Below are 19,383 nucleotides of genomic sequence, written 5' to 3' on the forward strand. Positions count from 1 at the left end.
GCTTCCATTGACTTGGGCCTTGTCTTGTCCTTGTTTTGCAGGGAAAACAACTGAGTGAAGAATGGAATTGCAAAGGCACTGTGCGATGAGTCTCTGACATGGCTGTGTTCAGACCAGGAACACTCACCTCTACGTCCATTGCACTGCACCTGTCCACACCAATGTTCCTGCCAAAATGCTTTTGCTCCAGATTACATGGGTTTAGTATGTTTCCTTGGGGTTTTGTAGCATCTTATAAACACTCCCTGTTAAGTAAACAGTCATAGATCCAAATGTCAGAAGGAAAAAGAATGAATTCACATTTGGCTGCTGAAACATCTCTATGATTACTTGAAAGAGAATCCCAGAATTTGCATGTAAAACTGTGTGCTGTCACCTTCAGGTACAAGAAGCACTTTGAATACACAGTGTACTCTTCTGATTTTCAAAGGCGAGCTCCTCTGTTCTCTAAATACAGCTTGTCTGCGGTAAAGCTGTCCTGCTGCAGGGCTCAGTGGGTAACGCTTGGCCCAGCACATCAGGAGGATTTGAGACGCATTTATGTTTCTCATATCCTGGGTGGATGTGGGAATATGGGGAAAATTGAAAACCCCTTTCTCTCTCTCTGCAGCTTAAAGTTGCTCCTACTGGCTAACACAATATAAACACAGGGAAGGTAGGACATTTGTATAGATGCATTGACACGACCATGATTCCTCATGTGCTTAAAAATAAGTGTGCTCTGGTGGTCACAATGCAATGGCTGAATTACATGAAGGTCAGAGAGGGAGAACAACATTTCACATACATGCATTTCTCGGTTTTCTTGTTCCAAGTTTAACAGGCTGCAGTCTGTAGTGGCTGAAAATGAGCAAAATTACTACTCCACAAGGCAAAGATGTTGGGCCAGGGATTGCCACATCTATCTATGTATCTATGCCAAGCAGAGAGATATATCAAGGAGTTGCTATGTGATATATTTTAAGTGACTGACAAGATGGATGCTGCAGTCATGCAACTCCTACAAGTGCTAATCAGTCGGCTCTCCAACATGCAGGCATCTAATTACAATGGAAAGCACATGTAGATCATCAAGGCTTGGTCAGATTTTCCAGACTTGTCAGATTTTCCATTCAACTTAGGCTCTTTGTTCGCTGCTGTGTGCTGGACCTTTGTCTGCTGTGTCCTATCCTCTTCCCATTGAAATCAACCAAGTCATTGTTTTTCTGATGTTGCGTAGGTTATTGAATGAGGCCTCAGCTACAGCCTGAGTTGTATTTTGATTGCTTTGTTGCTGAGGCCTTTCCTCCTCTGTAAACACATTTATACTATCATGGCCTATATGACTATCTTGATTCTAAAACAGGCGAAACAAATACAGCCCATTCTCCACTTATTATTAGCCTAGCACTTTCATTCAAATATGCCGGTTAACATCTCATGTGTTTTCCAATCTTTTGCAGTGGGTCTGCTGCAGAAAGTGCCAACTATAAGAATGGCAACAGGAAAAAAATGACTCATTTTTCCTTGAAAAGTGTAATCTCAAAAGACTGTGTCGCCTGACTAAAGTCTTTGTTTAAAATCAGGATTATGATGGCAAGGAGAGGAGTGCTGAATTATTATAAGGAGGATTTCTGATGTTAGTTCATTAGCGTTTTCAGCCAAAGGGCTATAATATTTGTGTTCTTTCAGTGAAATACAGAAAGGACTGTTAGAAAAGGAGAGTTCTGTTAACATCTGCTTTGAACATTCAAGGCACATCAGCTAATGCTTATGGGGTGATATTTGCTCTTGTGTAGAGTACAAACACAATATCTGCTCACCAGTTACCATCCAGGCTTACATGCTCTAAGAGATACCTATGATATTTACAGAGAGTGGCACAATAGTAGATTTCAGCCAATAAGTAACTGATACTCATTGAATACAGTTTCTGTGAAGCTCTACCTGAGCAAGTAAGTCATGATAATGATTTTTTTTTTTCCTGCACAAATGCAAAAGCCAGACTTCTTGATCAACAAAATGTTGCAAATGCTGCCACAGGATTTGAAAGAATCTACCCTCTTGCAAATCCATTACCTCTGACAAAAAGGCATAACCTTATCATTTATTGTAGAGGTGGACATAAAGGTAGAAATCTGTCATCCTCATCTTAGAGACAGCTATTGTCTATGTCTTCCAGGATTTCACATTTAGCTCCTCCCCTTGTTTGTGCCTCTGCTGGCCTTTGGTTGTGTGGGGCACAGGCAGGCGGTAGGCACCACCACAGCTGTTGCTAGTGGCAATGCCAGCATTAGTCCTCCCCATTTAGTTGTTTCAAGGCCACCTCAGCAAGAGTTTGAAATGGCTTTGTGACAGCAGATAAGCGTCACGGTCCTCTAAACTACAAAATTAAATAAGTGAATCTAAAGCAGGTAGCTTAAATCTTTTCCTGGGGACCATGATGAAAGGAAATGCCTTGGCAGACCTGTAGGGCTGTCCTGGTGATTGGCATCCTGAGGTATTACTGGTTTTGCAGCTTGTTGGGACCTGAAATTTCACATCTTAACACGTAGTTGACTAATTTTAGAATTCTGAGGGTTTGACAGTGAATACTATGAGCAGAGTCTGTGGGAGAATCAGCTCCTAATCCACCAGTGATCCTGATCATTGATGCTGGTGGGTTGTAAAGGACAGAGAAGACCTTTGTAAGGGAGACACTTGTCTCACTTGCAGCTGAAGTTGAGAGCTGTATGTTGAATGAGGATGGAGAGTTTGAAGAGATAAGTTTGTCTCTTTTGTAAAGAGTTGTATGCTGCACAAGAGAGATGGTGCTTATCACTATCCGTATCACAGGGTTAGGACAATTATGCTGGTGAGATCAATGAATCTTATGTAATATAAAGCTGTTAAAAGCTATATTTGTCATTTAAGCTTCCTATCTAGTCAATAGAGATAGAAAAACCCCTCTAGACAATTATTTGTTCCAGATGCCCAGGTGTAAAGCAAGAATAATTCTCACCATATCTCACTGGAGTGCTCTAAAGGCTATTTTTTTCATGCTGGGGAGAGGCTTCCATACACTTGTTATGAGCTCCATACCTAAGTCAATAAAAAAAATAAGAATTCATTATTCAGTCCTGATTTTGCAATGTAGGCTGGGGCACAGTCTGAATTACAATAGTAAAAAGAAACCACAGAGCAACCTTTCAGGTAATTTTCATTCTTTTTGTATATCAAATGAAATAGGGCTCCCATGGGGAAGAAGGGAGTACACGACCAGGTACTTATCACCATGCATGCACACGAAAAGGCTTAATTGGAATTACACAGTTCTGTTATTTCCTTGAACAGAAGGACTAATTTTGCAACCTTAGTATTTCCCTCACCCACTTTTTTAATGTGGACATATTATTTTTTCCCTGTCCATGTGTCTAGGAAGGCTACAGGCAGCAGTATGTGAGTTGTAACAACTGATTTAGTGGATGGTTTAACCATCTCAAAGGTTGAAACTGATGTCATACTTTGAGTGTGAAAGTAAACACAGAGAAAAAAAAAGAATGGTTGAGAAATAGGCATAAGTACCTGGAATAAAGTGTTCTACGAGAGAGTGACAAAAATTGCTAGTAGCTATATAAACCCAGAAGGCTGACAGGCAACAAACTTGGAAAATAGGAGAGGCATTAGGAAAGCACCAGCTCTCTCATTAAGCCTTGTACTGATGAAGTTTTTCCCATGCTACTAATTTAAGCATTATGCAACAAAGCCAGAGTTACTTCATACCCTAGAAAAATTAATGTTCTATGAAACTTGCTGTTGCTTTATGATTTTCCTATTAAAGTGGCATAAAATGATATTACATAATTTTAACAAAATGAATGAACGTTGGCCAAATTTATTTCCAATACTTGTCACCAACTGTTTCTGCAAATTGTAGAAAAAGAAAATTATATTTTGTAAAACTATCTGATACAAGTAAGAGTCTGGGAACTGTGTTTCTGAATGAACCTTGCCCTTCAGTTCCTGAGTGTGGCCATGAACAAGACACTTTGCATTTGAACAAACCTTGGAAATTGACCTTCTCCCATCTAGGAAAGGTCTATGGCTAAAGAGGGGCATGTTTATAGTATCCCTCTTACACATCTATAAGGCTTTTATAGTATCCCTCTTGTACATTGGTTTGAAGTGTCTGGAGGATCTAATCATATTGCTGGATCTTTGCACGAGAATCGGTGACCTTGTGGGAGAAATGGTACTGATGACCATCAGTGGAGCTGTGCATTGTCCGTACATTTCTGCACAAGTCTATTACCTGCTATAGAACTCAAATTAAGCTGTCATTTGTCTTTTATGTGAAGAAGTTTTCAGTCTGTTATTGGCTCATGTGTGGGTATTCATCTGGTCTTGATGAAGGACATTTCTAACAGAAGCCCTCTCAGTGCATACTGGCTATTTCAGTGTTTACAAATAGAATGGGACAGCTTGCTTTGAAAATTAATCCTAGGGTTTCCCTCTGGAGCCTTTGGTGATGATAAAAAGGAGTCTGTCTTTGCAGAGTTTACTCCATGGTCTGGATGTACATGCAGCCTAACTTGAGCCTCTTCTGTCAAACCGGTATGGTCAGTCACGGCAGAGTAAGCACATACACTGGACATACCACACACACATACTGGACCAGCATACTGGATTATCACCTTCTCTTTTGTTGTAACATAAACATTTTATCTAGTTACAGCCCTGTGAGGTTTGTTTCCCATGAACTCCAGATAATATTATTCACTATGATGTATTTTAACCTCAGTTCCACCATTCCTCAACAAGGTTCCCCAGTTAAAAGAGAAAAATGGAGTTCAACAATAACAAGTACCAAAATGTGTATTTTTAAGAGGGGATGTCTGAGTTATAGTATGAGCAAGTGACCTGAAAAGTGAATGTCACATAAAGGCAGGACTAATACCACTGCTGCTAAGCTCACTCTTCCTAACTTGATATTAGTAGCTCTCTCAGTGAATTCATGTCTGCTGGGGGTCCTAATTTCTTGCCCATGGAGGAAGCTTGGGTAAACCTTCTTCAATTAAAGGTCTTCAGTGTCAGGTAAAACTCTGCCATAATTTTTCGTTTAAAATATACACGGGGTGTTTCAGATTTGTGCATAACAGTGACATTCATCCATGCCCAGCAGGTGGTGATGTCATTGCTGAATACTTTTCTTTCACCGTGACATCGTTGGTTTTTGTCCCTGGGTTCCCACTGATCACTGGGGGCAGGCAGGCTGTTGATGTGGTGCAGCTGAACAGGCACTCCCTCTTCACTACCATGAAAATGTAGCCTAGACTGTTCTCTATTGAGATGGTGTCAGTCATTCTTCATTTTACACAAAATATTAATATGTATCAAATACTCTCACAGCCTATGTTTCAAATTACTGTGCTGGCATCCAGGGCCCTGATGCAAAGCCCACTGTTATCTTTCCAGTGATCAAAATTGGGTTTAAATTAGACTCACGTTGAATGGATTTTACAGGCTGTTGCACACTTCATTTATTTGATTAAAAAATCTGCCCCATGTTACTCTTAAATCTTCCGTGCTTATGATTTGTATCAAGCAGTCTTGTAGCTTTAGCTTCATCTGTCACAAATGCAGTTTTCGTGCAGTGATTCATATAGATATGGTGTAATAGCCTTGTCCACCATTTAGTTTTAGAATTTCATCTTAGATTTTCAGGGTATTTTTTTCTGTTTTCTCCTTAAGACTCAATGTGTTCTAGAAATTGTAGTATTAAACGCTTTCTGAGTCTGTCAACTCTCTGTACATTTTCCCCTTACTGCAGTAAAAAGACTTGGTGTCATTTTTCTTTGGTTGCCATTTAATGAAGCCTAAAATATAATTTTGAAATATTAGTCCAACCATCAAGACTTTTCACTTTTGTATAAGTAAAGACCCTCTTCATACCAAACACAGCCTTTTTAACACTTTCTGGAGGCTGGTTTGGGTTTTTGGGAGGTTTGATCTTAGACATTTTTTTTCTCATTTTCTGGTCTAATCCACAGTGATTTTCTAGGAACAAATAGGAAACCTTTCAACCACTTCTAATCAGTCCCAACTGTATCCCCCATCTGCGTTGCCAAGTACTGTATTCCCTGCTGTACAGTGAAGAATCAGAAGCATGCACTCAAATTTTTATAACAATGATTTTTTAAACACTACGAAGCAATATCACATAGCTGGTTCTGTTCTCTCCCAAAGAACTCTTGCTAGAGCTGCTCTATTCCTGTCAGAGAAGTGGTTCTACACAAGGTTAAGGTGCAATGTCCCATCTCTTCCTCTAAGCAGGTTTGTTCAATAAGAACACATAAGGGCTCTGCGTGGTTTCAGATGTGTCTGTGCACTATAAACAATGCATCTTTGCTTTGTCAAGCAAAAGAGTCAGCTAAATCTGGGAGTGAAAAGATCATCTGTCTATCACTCTTCCAAATCAGCCCTGTCAACATTCCATCAGTGAAAACCATCTGCAACACTTTACCAGACATTTTAGTTTAGTACCTCTGGAACGTGCAACCCAGTGATTGCATACAATCACATTTGGCCCTAGTCATGGAGAAACACAGAGGCAAAACCAGCTATATAGACTGTCTGTCCAATAGGTGGAAGTACGTTCAAAACATTTATTTGCCCCTGCCCACCATCCCCTCTTCCTTTTCAGCATCCTGAGACAGAATACATCTTGGGCTTGGATTATTTTTCTGTGGATTTTTTTTTTCTTAAGCTTCAAACTCATGATAATTTCTTTTAAAAACAGGACCTTACTTGTGTGCCTTTCATTTCCCAAATGCCAGCTCTACTTTTAATAGACTGGAAAGTTTCATCTTTTTTTAATGTGAATCGAAGACTAGCTGTTCAGCTTTCGATATTGATTCAGTCCTTCATCTTTGTTCTGTATTACAACAATGTTTTATGCTGAATCAAATTAGTTTTGGTACTTGACAACTGCTAAATAAAAATAATAATTTGAAAAATTATTTCAAGGAAAATTAAATTTGGAGAGAGTGGAAAAAAACAGTCTATTGAAATCCAACTTCTTGGAAGTACAACTAGGGGACAGATAAAATTTAGGTGAAATGCAAATTATAAAGACAGCTCCTTTGCTGAATCAGGCAAGTGTCCAATTCACTGTTTCCATGAAACATGGTGCTGTGTTCACTTGTCACAGACGATTTATAAATACCAGCAGGTCTCCTGCTTAGTTCTGCCGTCGCTTCAGCAGATACTACATATTTGCTGTATTTTTTATATCATACTTAAAGAAATTAACACAGATTGCAGGCTGGCAGGAAAAAAATCCCTGGGGACTGCAAGTTTGTATGCTGTCTTCGGCAGATGAGTCAAATCCCGCCACCTCTCTCCTCCAGCATAGGCTCTTGGAAGCCAAACCTTTAGCTCACACCTGCTCAACAGGACATCTCTGCTGGAATGACCTGGTCCTTTTGCTTCGTGTTGCAAGACCTGCAGACACTTGCCAGCTCCTGGGGTTCAGAATTCCTCCTTCACCACCTTCAGCTGACTGCAGGCATAAGGAAAGCAGCTACTGCTTTGCCGCACAGCCACAAAGCAGAAATCACAGCTCGGTTTTGAAACTACAATCCCTACTTATCCAGGCTTTCCCTCTATCCCCTCTGTCTTTTTCACACTTTGCATTTTACTTGAATTTGTTTTCCAACCTTGAGCTTATGTCCCCTCTTCCAGGGTCTCTTGGCCTGCGTGACTGCAATCTGACTGGAAATTGTGTATTCTCTCCCATGCGAAACATACAGACTTTCTTTTTTAAATCTGCCCGGTGCATGGCTGCAAAAATCTTCCATTGTCATTTCACATTCTAGGACTGAACAGAGGAAGTAAGAATTTTGCAGCCTTCACTTCCTGTTTGTTACAAAGAGGCTAAGGGAATATTTTTGTCAGCCATCCAAAATAGGTGGTATTTTTTTTTTTTTTTTGTTCTGCAATGCTAGGCACAGAATTCGTGAATTCATTTCTGTGTTCAGTCACTAGACAGGTACTTCCAAAATTTCAGCTTGGGATTTGACAGTATACTGAAACACTAGATGCATTTTATTACAATCCTATGCTTTTTAATGAGGCAGTGTATGTGTGATATTGCCTTGCATTTTGACTGTCTCGGCCTGAAATAGCCATTTGAACTCTCTATATTGGACAGTGCACTAACTTGGCAGTCTCACTTTCAGCTGGATGAGGTATGAATCCCAAAGTGCATTTTGTCAAACTAGACTGAGTGTATGATATGGCTTTGTGCCAGATTTAGCCTGGATCTGGGGGCCCGATTATTTCTGGTCTAGTATAAAGACTGCTGACACAAATATACTTTCTTGAAGTATTTTTTAAAAAAATTGAGCTCAGAGAGTTATATTCTACTGGCTTGACTGTTTGTATCCTTTTTTTTTCTTTTTGCATTTTTGGTCTAGTTCCTATATGGCCCACAGTTCAATGGACTGTCATGGAAATATGGTCTTCACAGCACTCTGTAGATATAGGCGGGTTTGACTACAGATTATTGATGTGATGTGATACAGAATGGAATCAGATGTTGTGTTTTGTATATCTTGAACAGAGCTTGTCTGCAATTCATTGAACAATACTTATTTCCTTTGTCATTTTTAGTTGTTGGTTTGTTGTTTTTTTTTCCCCCCCCAAAATTCCAAGCCCATTTAAAAGCATATACAGTGGTAATTAGTAGTCTGTCAATAACTGTTTTGGAAAAAGCTTTCAAAATTATCAAGACTGTATTTGACTATTTTGACCCAGAAAACTTCATTTTTGGGATCCTAGTAACAATTCTCTAAAAACCCTATTCTAATAACTCGGAAACTACACAATGTGAGTCTAGTTGACTCTTTTTTTTCATTTTTTGAGGTTTTTTTTTTATATTTCTACACTGTGCCTTGACACAGGACAGACAGATTTTTTTAAATATCAAATATTCTTGTGGTACAGGGAAAACACTTCCTCCTGGTCCCAAGCTTGAGAATGATAGACTTCGCTAGAAAATTCTTTGTCCTAAAATGTTCCTAAGAAATCACTCAAACGTATTCAGGCCCTCAGTTGCCCCCACCGGAATTTTTGATGGCCAAGAGCAAACAGAATTAATTACCAGCCTTGCGTATGCATGTCTTTGATTCACTGTAGAATAATTCACTGTAGAATGATTCACTGTAGAATAATTCAACATTAGTCCAGGACTAAAACAGTGAAAATATCATCACAAAATCTTCCTGCCCAATAAGAGCAATGTGAGGAATTAAGACTAACCAAAACTGGAGGTGGAACTGGTGTTGTTACGAAAGGAAATAGGAAAATGAGAAAAGTGTCCTTTAAAATTCCAACCTGTGATATGAAGCCCTGGCTCACTCAAGCATGAGAACCAGCCTCACGACCTTACAGGCAGAAGCCCATTAATGTTGTGGGCATCGTTTGGTGTGAGTTGTGCATGTCTTCCCCCTGCATGGTGCAGTCCTCTTCTGCACATTGCTTCTCGCGGTGAGGGAAGGGGTAGAGCCCATAGCCGGAGCTATAGGCTTTATATGCAGAATTTTAGCAGAAGCTAAATATAGGCTAAGTATAGGCTGTAATGCCTTTTAATTATTAGTGCAGTAGATCTGGGGCACTAATATAGGATTTCTGTTTCTGAGAGGTTCAAAGTGTCTCAAAAGGGACCTGCTAGAGGATTATACCCTCTTCCCTCCCAGTGTCTGAGGGTTGTGAGAATATGGTGCAGAGGGAGAGCTGAATAACTGAGGAGGCAATTTACCTGGTAACCAATCTCATGTTTGCTAAGTACTGAGAATAAGAAACCTGTGGCTCTGTGAGGAACAAATATATCCCATTAACTTTGCTGCCAGAGGAAATCAGATTTAAATTCAACTAGTAGGTGCTTTTGAAATAAATCTGTGATTCTAACTTCAACAAGTGCAGCTGAGTACAGCAACCTCAACAGAATCTGCCCACTCTTTTCTGGGCTTTTTGATTCATCGGACATGTGGGAACATGCATGTGTGAGTGTGAGGGGACTGGAGGCCCATATGTGAGGAGATCCTCTTGGCAGCCAGCATCCTTCTTCGGGAACAAATCCAAGACATTCTTGATGCACTCTTAGGGAATTAATAAAACAGAGCAGGATGGGAAACTGCTAGATGGGATATAGATACAGTGGACTGTTGCAAATGATGAGTTGCTGATATCCTTGTAACTTGGCAGGCAACTGCGGAAAGACTTCTTTTGAAATACTTTACAAATTGCACATGCTGTGGAGTGACGGTGGTCTTCCCCTGGCCACAGAGTTCATTGCAAGTGGCCACAGCCCATAGCATAAACGAGGATGGAGAACATAATTATCATATTCCCTCAGCATCTATGCAGGTGAGCTAGCAAATGGAAGTGTTTGAGGAGGGGAAAAAAAAAAAGTAAGTTCAGGAGATAGTGCCAGAGAGAAATACAAGAGATATGAATCTGAAGGAGGATAAACAAGCTGTTTTGGTCTGTGATGAGTCCCCTATGGGAGCAGCTCAATGACACCAGTAGCTTAGGTTCCCGTTCCCAGCACTGCTGTATACAGCATGGACACTATTTTTATCTTCTGCAGACTGTAACCATTTCTTCATTTTAGATTCTGTAGGATTAGTTATCTGTTCAGCATGGCATCCTAGCTACAGTGGTACTTCATTGGTGTGGTGTGTAAGGGATGCCAGCCTTGGGAAGTGGGACAGTCTATCTTCTTAAGCACAAACTGCCAGAAGAGATGGAGGACTGAGAGGACTGTAGTCCCCCAGACCACTTCTGGTGGCTGGAATGGCATGCTTGCTCCACTCCACACCACAGCAGGACATGAGTTTCTCCACTGTCTCAGGAATATCTTCCTGCCAAAGCACTTTCACCTGAGTGGAGAGATGAAAAAAGAGAGCAGGACTGTCAGTTGAGGCTTGAGTTCAGGAACCCAGCAAGGACTGCTTGCTGCAAATGAGAAAATGAGATGAGGACTTTGGGTCTGCATCAAAGCAGGGAGCACCAAGAGGTGGAGGAGGAGTTGTCTGTTGAACCAAGCACAGACAGCTCTGTTGCTGTGGGATGAAACAATAGTGAGAGGAATGAAGATGGTACATACCACTTTTTGATGGATAGTTTGGGAACCAGCTCTGTTTTCTACAGCACTGGACCAAGCCATTTCCAACAGGACCACAATAGATGATTCCAGCCTCTGCCACTATTTTCCTACATAGTCCTGGAGTTGCTCTGCCTCCATTCCCCCTGTCCCTCCAACAATCATTTCAGATTAAATTCATGTTTTACAGCATTTTTTCTTCCAAGCAATTGTGTTACAGGATGACACATTGTATTGCCAGTGTGTGGAGGAATTAGGAGTGAGGTGAGGTCAATATGCATGTCAAGAGGCAAGACTGACAGCAATTTCTTTTGTCTGTGTTGGCACACAACCAACTATATACTGTTAGAAATAAGACCCTGCCCAACATCTGGTTCAAGATGGGACTGAGGCCTGGGTCCCTTTTTGGGGTTATGTGGAGGCCTACGGGAGATTGCAGGGTTTATAGGCTAGGAAAATTACTTTGCTTTGCCTTCCAACATAGGGTTTTGTTGAATAAGAACTATTGCCTTGAGGAGTGATCTAAAGAGCTTGAGCAAGGCTCACTGCCTCCTGCTACCCCAGTCCCTGGGAAGGAAGCGTGTACACAGGCTTGCAGGATCACATCATGGGTAAGAAACTGCTCCACCAGGCTGCAGCAAGAGGACATCTGCTGGCAAGGGTACCTTGGGCAAAGAATGCTGGCAGAGGCACAAGAACCACAGCTGCATGTGGTTCTCTAGATTTTTCTCTTGCTTCATGTCTGTCGTGCTGGGCACAAGTGATTGCAGGTGTCCTATTGATCTGGTAGAGGAAAGTACTACCCTAACTGGGATATAAATGCAGGTGAATGTAATAAGGAGGCACATTAGTATTCTAGCCCTTCACTGGGACCACTTGATTTTTCCAGTCTGGGTAGAGACTGTGGCTTTGTCCTGCAGCTACCCAGATTTCAGGTGCAGAAGCTGTAGGGGCATGTTCTTGACATGGAAGTCACATAACCCACATAGATGAAGGAGACGTTTGTCCCGGAGGACTGCCTGCTCTCATATAGCCAGGACCAAACAGCATATATCCCAGCAAGAGACCCAAGTGAGCAGAGTACCTTTGACTGGCAACGTAACCATGACCAGGTCCTTGACTGCACTGAAACAGAATAATTCCATCTGCGATAAGTGAGCTGGGGACTTTGTTTCATGTTACATGCATTTTTACAACTTTGCCACAGCATATCTTAGGCTTAAACCCACCAAGACCTACACATCTGAGAAGGGAGGTGAGACATGCAGATCTTTGACACCAGACTTGGTCATTTGTCCTGCGTTCATCATATACATGGCTGGTTTTATATGCTCTTAAATCTTCAGTCAAGGAGTGCTTTCAGTAGTCCACATCTCATGTTCACATTTGTGGACAGTGAATCAGTGGGATGGTTCATCTGTGAGAAAGGGCAGTATTTTACCTGAATCTGTACCTCTTGTGGGTTACACTATATATTTCTTCATGGCTCATATATAAAGGGCTTCAATCCCACCTGGCAATCAGACACTGAGTTAGGTGCTGCCCCAGAGCTGTGACCACATCACAGGGATACAGCTACAACTGAAGGGACTGAGAGGGGGAATGAGAGTGCAGGGACATTGTATAGAGCTGGCCATGGCACTGGCTATCAGGGCACTCATAGGTTCTAAGACGCTCAAACTGGTGAGTTTGGTGCCTTGAAATCAGTGCTCAAGGAAGGAGAAAGTTCTATGCTTTTAAGTTCTTATAGCTGCAGGTGCACTGTCTGTTTCCTGACACTGATTTATGCTGCTGGGGAGCAGACAGTGCTGCAGAATGCCCTATTAGAGTTTGGTTTTGTTTACAGGCTTTCATACTCTGAAGTCCTCCATGCAACCTTCACAAATGGCAAGTTAAATGCTAACAGTTCAGTGTGTACCACAGTTCCTTGGGTGAATTAACCCCTGTATCTCTAAAGGCTTTCTGCTTGCCATCTTGTAGCATGCCTTCTGTTTGCAGCTCTCACCCTTTCAGCTAAGCTTCCCTGGCAGTTTCTTCCAGAACCTTGGTGACAGGCCCTGTGGGGCTCATGCTGTTACCCTCATGGTGTGAGCCTCAAGGTGTGAGGGCCCTGTAAGCCCAGATACTGCTGTTACATTAGGCCTCTGTGGGAACCGATGTGTGCCATCAACTGTGAGCTTGGCCAGCAAAACTTTGGAATGCAAGCCTGTCTCAACACACTGTGTGCAACAAATGCCTAAGTAGACAGAATTTAGCAGCTGGTTATGGACTCAAAAGATCCTACCTAAATTTGTGCAATAGGGCATTGCCAGCTGAAAAGAGAACGTGCTGGGCCAAGGCATTAAAGATCACAGATCATTTTTATCGATTGTCCCTCTTCCCTCTGCTTTTCCTTGTACTTCTGTCAGATGCAAATATTATTATTATGTCAAATATTAGAATCCCAGTAATATATTCCATCAGAAGCAAGTTGCATGTATTTTACTTAGTCTGGTTTCCAAAATAAATGAGTTTGGTATGACCCATCTGTCAGTCAAACCCCCTCTCTCATATCTTTTTAATCTGTTGTGCAAATTAACCTGCTACTAATTAAAATAACTAAGGTTCTGGACCTTTGGTGAAAATCAGTTTCAGTGTGTGTGAGAGACACCCAAACTATTCCCCCAGTGTGGCACAACTCAGCAATTCTGCACTGTTAATCGATTAGCTGCTAACAGATGTTCATGATAGGCAAAATATTTACAACTAACTGACTACATCTTGAGCCGTGGCTTGTACTTGTACCATCCACACTTCTTCTCACATCTCCCTGTTAGAGGGATGTCATACATGTTAGAGCCAGGGTGTGCCAGAATGAAGGGCTCACTGTCCAAGTGGAGACCAGTGATGAGTGACATTCCTCGGGGGTCGGTACTGGGACTGACACTGTTTAATGTCTTTGCCGGCAACATGGACAGTGGGACTGAATTCACCCTCATTTTGCTGACGATACCGAGCTGTGTGGTGCAGTCGACATGTTGGAGGGAAGGGATGCCATCCAGAGGGACCTGGACAGGCTTTAGAGGTGGGCCTGTGCAAACCTCATGAAATTCAACAAGGCCAAGGTCAAGGTCCTGCATATAGGTCAGGGCAACCCCAAACACAAATACAGGCTGGGCAGAGAATGGATTGAGAGAAACCCTGAGGTGAAGGACTTTTGATGAGAAGCTCAACATGACCCGGCAATGTGCATGTGAAGCCCAGAAAGCCAAATGGAACTGGGGCTGCATTGAAAGAAGTGTGACCAGCAGGTTGAAGGAGGTGATTCTTCTCCTCTACTTTGCTGTCATGAGATCCCACCTGGAGTACTGTGTCCAGCTCTGGGGCACCCAATGTAAGAAGGACATAGACCTGTTGGAAAGGGTCTGGAGAGGCCACAAAGATGATCAGAGGACTGAAGCACCTCTACTCTGAAGACAGGCTGAGAGAGTTGGGGTCGTTCAGACTGGAGAAGAGAAGGCTCCAGGGAGACCTTATAGCAGCCTTCCAGTACCTAAAGGAGGCTTGACAAGAAAGATGGAGAAGGACTGGCCAGGCTGGACGGGGCTTTGATCAACCTGGTCTAGTGGAGGGTGTCCCTGCCCATAGTAGGGGTGTTGGAACTAGATGACCTTTAAGGTCCCTTCCATCCCAAACCATTCTATGATTATATGATTCTATGACTATGACAACAACCAGAAGAAGGATGCATATCTCTAGGAAATGAGCTTGATTAGTCCTGCTTCACATGAAAGAAGTTAGAAAGTGAGATTCACCATAAGCTCCAAAAATGGTCTTTGAGTCTACTCTTATGAAACATAGTTTGTTTTGAGTTTCAGATTGTTTTAATGAGCTATCTCCCCTTCTACTCTACTAGAGAAAAAAAATAGCATTCAGGTGTGTAATTCTCACATCCACCTTACCTGCAGTTGACAACCTCATCAGTTCTCACTCCTTTATGTCTGGCAAGCTTTAAACACTAATTAGTGTATTGTATTATCATATCTGTTAAGTCGTTTCTGGCAATATTTGACAAGTTCTTATGTTTCTCCTTGCCAATCATGTTGTTTTGGATTGTGTGATGAAACAATGTATGCTCAGATCAGGCTGTGACTGGGAAGTTATTTCTTGATAATGCTAGTGACTTTCTTTTGCCCATTATTGCATTTTAGGCTGTTTATGACAGACTGTCTGACATATTAGACATAATAAAGAAGTTAATAAACAGTTTTATTGAAATCCATGTAGAAGATAGGTCAAAACTCTGGGAAGAAAACACTGTTAATTATAGATGGAAGGCTGGCTTCTGAAAGTGCTGGAGGGTCTGTTTTAAGGAGGTTTATCTCCAGTAGGTTATGAAAAAGTCAAAAGAACACATCCTTATCAACAAATATGTATGAATTAAACTTGGAAATAAATATCTGTTATATTACTTTATTGAGCTATCAAGATAAATGAGATGCCAGAAACTAAAAGATTATCTGCAGTGACATGTTGTTTTTCTTTTTTCCAGTTTTATTTCCTTCCTCAAGTTTTCTCCTCCAAGCTGAGATGCTTTTTCCTTTCCTGTGGCTCAGCTGAAAGTAAATGAGTCTTTAAATGGTTTCTCGATTCTTACTGATCCTTTCTACTTCATAGTTTTGTAATCAAAAAATGTCTTCTCAAGTATAAAGGAACAGAGTCTTCTAAAGAAACTCCACATGCTCACATAGGAGAGTATGTTATCTTTTTCTGTAGCTTGCTTCTTTTGTCAGCTATAAGATATACTAGAGCTTTAGGAATTCTTAATATGCTAGCAACGTTTTGTCTTTCACAGTCACTTAATAGTGGGTGATGGCTTGGGCTTGTAGAGCTTAATTTCATTTTACTTGGCCTGGATTGTCCCCAGGTAAGTGATAGTGGGCATTTTTAGAAAAATAATTATTCCACAATTTAGAAGCAATTGCACTTTATCATCTCTGCAACCAGAAGACTGTTCCATGAGCAGGTAAGTCAGAGGTGCCTTCCTCTAAATGTAAGAGTCCCTTGGCATTTTTCCATCAGGCTTGGGAGCAGCTTCATTAAAATGCTCTTGCAATCAACACCCACCTATGGATGCACACAATTCCATAGGGATCCTTGTGGGGGTTTTCATGTATCTTGTGCAAAACCAACAGGCATGGTCTGTAGAAATGCCTGTAATGAACTCTCTGTTTTGAAGACAACATGATGATTCCAGAACAGAGGCAGCATTTCTATGTATAAATATAAGCTATCTCCATAATCTAATACTTTTCAGATTGTGTCAAATAGGAAGACAAAGCAAAGGGACATGGATCTCTGATACAAGTCAACCTCTTGCTGAACAGTTTGGGAACACACTATTAAATACTTATGGGATAATTAGCAATGGTTAGAAGCCACCAGACAGTGTATAGGTTTGTGGGAAACTCTGAAGGGACACACAGGATGAGTGAAGACATCCTAGAATTGTTTTAGGAATCAGTTTATGATCTCTTTGAAGGTCTCTGTAAAACGGAAGCAGAGCGTTTATTTACCTGTTCAAGCCAGCCAGAAATAAAGCTGTGCAGAAACTGTAGTGCACTGTAAATTAGTGGCAATTACTGCTACTTATTGTAGCAGTAGTCTCCTGTACCTGCCAACAGCTGCATGTGGTGTTTGGTGGTGGGAAGTGTATGGAGCAGAGAGCTGGGTGAGAATCTCACTCCACTCCTGTTTTGTTATGTTGATATGGGAAGTTGCAGATTCTCAGTCTGAATTCAAGGAATTGGAACTTTCTGTGGCACTACTTGTGTGATCTATAACTCCCTATTGCACTAAGGCTCCCAGATGGTTTTGTTGCACCTTCTGCTATTCCTCCATACTGTGCAGATGTCAAACAGCCCTGTTAAGTCTCCTGTGGTGAGTGTGAGATCTTTTAGCACCTGTCTCCTCACACTTGCCTGCTGCCATGCCACATCTGACACATTAGTGCTGCTGCTGCTGCCTTCTCTTGGGGCTCTCCTCCACACATCCCTGACCAACAGCTCTGCAGTCTGTTTCCCAAATGCGCCTGGTGCACAAGGGCAGGAGGAGCTGTGGCACTGTGCTCCATACATCCCTATGATCCCCTCTGGCAGCCAAACCCTGTGTCCTTCTTTGCTCATATAGTAGGTATGCTCTGTCATTATGTGACTGGACATCTCCCAGCCTGTGGCCCCATGTGTGAATCTCACATCGTGGGACTGGGCTGGCCTGAGGAGTCTGTGGAAGGAACAAGTGCATCTGTGGGAATGGTGGCATTAGATGGCATTTGTAGCATCTAAACCTGAAAAACGTTCAGGAGAGGACATCTAAGAAAGCAAACACATTGTGTTTATACTCTCCAGCCCCATTTGTATTGTTTCACACATAGTGTTTAAGTATGGTAATGCCCTCTGTAAATTGTTTGGTTTTGTATGCATCTTGAGGAGCAAAGAAGCAATCTTCCTTTCCTTCCTCTATGTAACTTCTGTGGTTGAAGAGGGAACTGAAGAATTAAATATTTTTCAATAGCAGAAATTTATGCATGCCAGCAAGGTGAGAACTTAGGAGTGACCTCACTGGAGAACGGGATAGGGACTGAGCTGCTGGTGGAGTGAGACCACTGTTTATGGCCGGAGATATCCCTCTGTCCTTGACTTTTCACTGTGGGGAGAAGAGGGATGCAGTCTACAAAATCATTGACTATGTTCTGCTTGGAGAGCCAGGAGAGGCTGTATGGGCATCTTTGTGATGGAGAGATGAAAAACAGCAAGTATCTCCACAGCTGTCTTGAGTTGCCCTTGAAGGACAGTAGCCAACCTAACCATAAAAATATTAGTTTATAGTCCCTTAGAACTGAGTGGCTCTATAAACACTGCATATTTCTACATTGGTTGATACTAGGGTCAGCTCTTTCCTTCATTCCTCTGAAATGTAAATGCATTTCTTTATGTGCTGAGTGATTTACTCCAGTCCACAAAGGTATTTCTGAAAGGATCCAAACACTGACTATAAGTACTTGTTGAGTACTGCTTTCCATCTAGCCTTGTGAGTTATGCTTCCAAAGAGAGGGGCCAGGATTCTTGAAGGGAATTCATCTGTGTAATGGTGCCTTAGAAAAATAGACCACGTGGAGCTACTGAGGTCATGTTGACTGAGAAGTATTGAGAAATGGTACTAATACATCTCTTGGGCTGTGAATATTATGTATTCTTCAGAGTTATGTTTTGCTTTCAGTTTATGGCATTGGTGTTTTTGCCTTTGATTAAACTGCATAGGTATCTGAATTTTGCAGTGGAAAAACTTCGCATTCTAAGGAATAACATCTCTTGCCTTTCTACAGTGATTTGGTTTTGTATTTACTTATATAGCATTGTTTTTTCACAGAAGGGCTAGGTCGAAGTCACTTTTGCTCTTTTATTTTTTTTTTCTTCTTCCTATTAGGTGTTTGAGTTTAAAGAATTCCTGATTAAGTTCTTTATTAGCTAATTTGTATTGCAATTTAATCTCACTGAGTTTTTAAAATGTTCTGTAACTTCTGAGAGCATTTGTGTTATGTATGCATTTTTCAGCACTTCAACAGAAAGTACTATAAGTGCAGGAGTTAACAAACTGTTTATCTTAACACATACCCAGTATAAATTCACATTTCTCTTGTTATTTATATGATTATAAAGTAGCACATAATGACTGTCCTATGTAGATGCAGTAGGAAGTCTGGCACTATGCTTCATTTTTTGATCCAATTGTACAGAATGATATTGGTTCACAAAGGTGAAGTAGCCAGATGATTTATGGAGACAGACCTTCTTTCTTTTTAGTAAGCAAATGAAGTATTCACAGTTTTTTCTCAACTACTTTGTTTGGGAAAAAAAATATGGCCTTGATAAAAGCCTATTATTGCTTGCAAACTGCTGTGGATGGTACAGTTCCTCATGAAACCAAAAGAAAGTAAATTGGTGCTATAAGTGGAGGTGGAACAATTTGATGTTATTCATGTTGTTTGGTACGTCCCACGTAAGAGCATGTGTTTATTTCATATCTGCATACTGAACTTGAATTTCACTTGGATGAAACTTTTCCAGACAAGTGATATTCCTTAGGTGGATATTTTTGAAGGAGAGAGGAGACCTTAACTCAAATAATTCACTTGTCTTCCATAAGAGACTCAAGGAAAAAATGTGATTTTTCTCTCCAGTGAATTACTTGATAACCTTTTATTGAAGTAAAACTTCACC

The 19,383-nt window shown here is 41.2% G+C and overlaps 1 long non-coding RNA gene across 1 annotated transcript in view; it reads right to left on the reverse strand.

Moving 5' to 3' along the window:
* The window catches only part of LOC135579789 (uncharacterized), a 63,676-nt gene that overhangs the window by 17,987 nt on the left and 26,306 nt on the right, over positions 1-19,383 (reverse strand). Inside the window, exons 2-3 of the long non-coding RNA XR_010473567.1 lie at positions 2,981-3,060; positions 128-245 (exon numbers count right to left, since the gene is read on the reverse strand). This is a non-coding gene — a long non-coding RNA (uncharacterized LOC135579789). The remainder of the gene's footprint in view (positions 1-127; positions 246-2,980; positions 3,061-19,383) is intronic.

Source organism: Columba livia, chromosome 1 (genome assembly GCF_036013475.1).
Source record: "Columba livia isolate bColLiv1 breed racing homer chromosome 1, bColLiv1.pat.W.v2, whole genome shotgun sequence".
In the NCBI taxonomy this organism is placed as follows: Eukaryota; Metazoa; Chordata; class Aves; order Columbiformes; family Columbidae; genus Columba; species Columba livia.